We start from the raw sequence: 2576 nt of genomic DNA, 5'->3' as shown, positions 1-2576 counted from the left end.
GTGGAGGACAAAGAGACACCGCAAGGGGTACATTGAGCCCCGTCGGACGAGTACAGGCAGTCCCCGATGTCGCCAGTAGCGGAGCGCCAACGAGTAAGAAATAACCCCTCGTGAGGGGAACGCTTGACCTGGCTAATGGGTAAGAGGTACCCCTCCGACGGGAACACTTTGGACATCGACGTAATGCGGACAGTTGTCACCCTTGGCTTTTACAGTGCGCACCCCTGATAGGTTATCCGGTTGAGGCCCGGTGCCGGTCGGGCAACTTCCGCGGGAGTACCTGGTTAGTTACTCGGTTGAGGACCGGTGCAGGTCGGGCAACTCCCGGGGGGTGCCGGGTCCAGTAACCCGTATCAAAAAAAAGGTCGGCTTCTGCGATTTGAGAGGTTGCACTCTCTAAAAATCGTATTGGCCTTATAGCGACCCTGTGCAAAATTTAGGCGCAACCAGACAGCGCTTTCCCGGCCCGGATCACATTTAAAGTTGGGAACTCGAAATGGCCGCGGATGAGGCCACCATGCTGATCCCCAGCTGCACGCGACTAGCGCGCATAGGAACGACGGGCAAGGGTCAGGTGAGACCCTATGAACCCTACTTCTCACCAGCCGAGGCGAATCCAGTGTCAGATCAACCACGTCCTCTGCAGGGGCGTAAGTATCGTGACAGCCTATGTCACGTTCAACTCATCAGCTTTGTGTTTTTCTGAATTATTTCTTTGGAAAGTAGGGCTTTACCATGCCCAGACCAAAACCGCTCTGAACACCAGGTAGCGCCAGCGCTCCGATAGGATTTTTTGAAAAAAAGGGTGTTTTCACCTGTGGCGATGTCAGTTAGGCCACATTACACGCCTGTATAGTTTTTGGCCTGGCTGACAGGCGTTTTCGAAATAATTTGGATTTTCACCACAATCGCGTCAGCGCTAACCGGCGTTTTTAACTATTTTACTCTTAGTATGGGGCACCCCTGATGTCCGGTAAATAAAAACATTCGAAACTGCCAATTTGTTCCGTCAAAAGTAACGTGGGCTATCGCTACACTTACGCCCCTGTAGAGGACGCATTTGCTTTGACACTGGATCGAGGGGTACCTCACTCTTCAAAATGATGTACAGCGATTTAAATCACATTTGATTGTAAATGACTGTAGGTGATATTGTAAATGATTCAGGATGATTTAAATTATTGTAAAGATTCTACATGATTGAAGTGATTGTGATGATTGGTGATGATTGTTGGTGATTGTCGGTGGCTAAATCATGATTGTGTGTGATTTTTAGTGGTTCGAGAGAGATTCAAGGAAGATTTGAATGATTTAAGAATGATTGTGGTCAATTGACGTTGATTTAAAACGATTTATATGAGATTGTAGGACGCCGGATAAGAGATTCAGTCCTAGAAATTACTACTGGGGATAGAGATATTTGGGGTGTCGGATAATCCACGATTCGATTGCGATGGTCTAAGAAGTGATTCTTGGTTATTGTAATGATTCAACGACGGATTGTGATGAGTTAATGAATGATTGTAGTTCATTGCTGCGATTTAATGCTGATTGTAGAGGGCTGTTCTTTTGATTCAACATTGATTTCAGGCAATTGTTACGATTTTCTGAGAAAAAGATTCTAATTGATTGTAGCGATTGTAAAGGATTGTTGTGATTCTTAGGGATTTAGGTTGCGATTGTTTGTGATTTAAATTAGATTTTTTTTAAAAGTGTACAGCGATTGTTCGAAGTAAGGTACCCCTCACACTGGATTCACCTCGGCAATTTAGAAGAAGGGTTCATAGGGTCTTGCCTGACCTGTGCCTTGTCGTTCCTGGGTGCACCAGCAGAGGGCAGCTGGGGGTCAGCATGGTGGTCTCTCCCGTGGCCGTTTCCAGTTCCTAACTTCAAGTGCGATCCGGGCCGGGAAAGCGTTGTCTGGTGGCGCGCAGATTTTGCACAGTGTCTTCACAAGTTCCGTACGATTTTCGGAGGGTGCAGCCTCGATGACCTTTTTTTTTTTTATGCGGACTAAGGTCCAGCGCGATGTTCTCGGCCCAGCCATGCCACCCTAGCCCAGGGGCTCTAGATACAAAGGGTTGCCCCTTTGCATATGTGTCCGGGGGAGGTACGAGTAATTACCCGGTCAGAACCCGGGGGAACCTTCCCCGGGTGCTCCCCGGGAAATTCATTTGTACGTTCCCCGTTCCCCGGATTCACATGTCTCAGCGGCCCGAAATGCGCCCAGCTGGTGCTAAAGTCGCTCGTGGTGTGGTGGCCAAAGCAGCGCGGGTACCCTTTGAATGTGGAGCCGCTGCCCTGGGGCTGGCCCGAGAACATCTCGCTGGACCTGGCACCCCCCAGGAGTTGCCCGACCTGCACCGGTCCTCAACAGAGTATCCATCCATGTACTCTCGCCTACTTATTGTACTGGCATTGGCTGATGCACCTTCTAGGGTTTATTACTTCAAGAAAGGAAACAAGCAGGCCCGCCCTTCCGCCAAACGGAGTTGCCAGCTCCGCTTCGCTGCGCCGGCAACTCCGTTCGGCAGGGGCCGGGCCTGCTTGGCCTGCCGGCGGCGACGCTCAGGCCT

The 2576-nt window shown here is 50.1% G+C and overlaps 1 protein-coding gene across 1 annotated transcript in view; it reads right to left on the bottom strand.

Annotated features, from left to right (window-relative positions):
- LOC113210627 (uncharacterized) overlaps window positions 1-2576 on the bottom strand; it is a gene marked incomplete at its 3' end in the record, with an annotated part of 31814 nt that overhangs the window by 25089 nt on the left and 4149 nt on the right. The gene's annotated exons all lie outside the window — the stretch shown is intronic.

This window comes from Frankliniella occidentalis, unplaced genomic scaffold (genome assembly GCF_000697945.3).
Source record: "Frankliniella occidentalis isolate FOCC.00 unplaced genomic scaffold, Focc_3.1 Scaffold271, whole genome shotgun sequence".
In the NCBI taxonomy this organism is placed as follows: domain Eukaryota; kingdom Metazoa; phylum Arthropoda; class Insecta; order Thysanoptera; family Thripidae; genus Frankliniella; species Frankliniella occidentalis.
The sequence above is the reverse complement of the archived record's forward strand: the minus strand, read 5'-3'. Positions and strand labels throughout refer to the sequence as shown.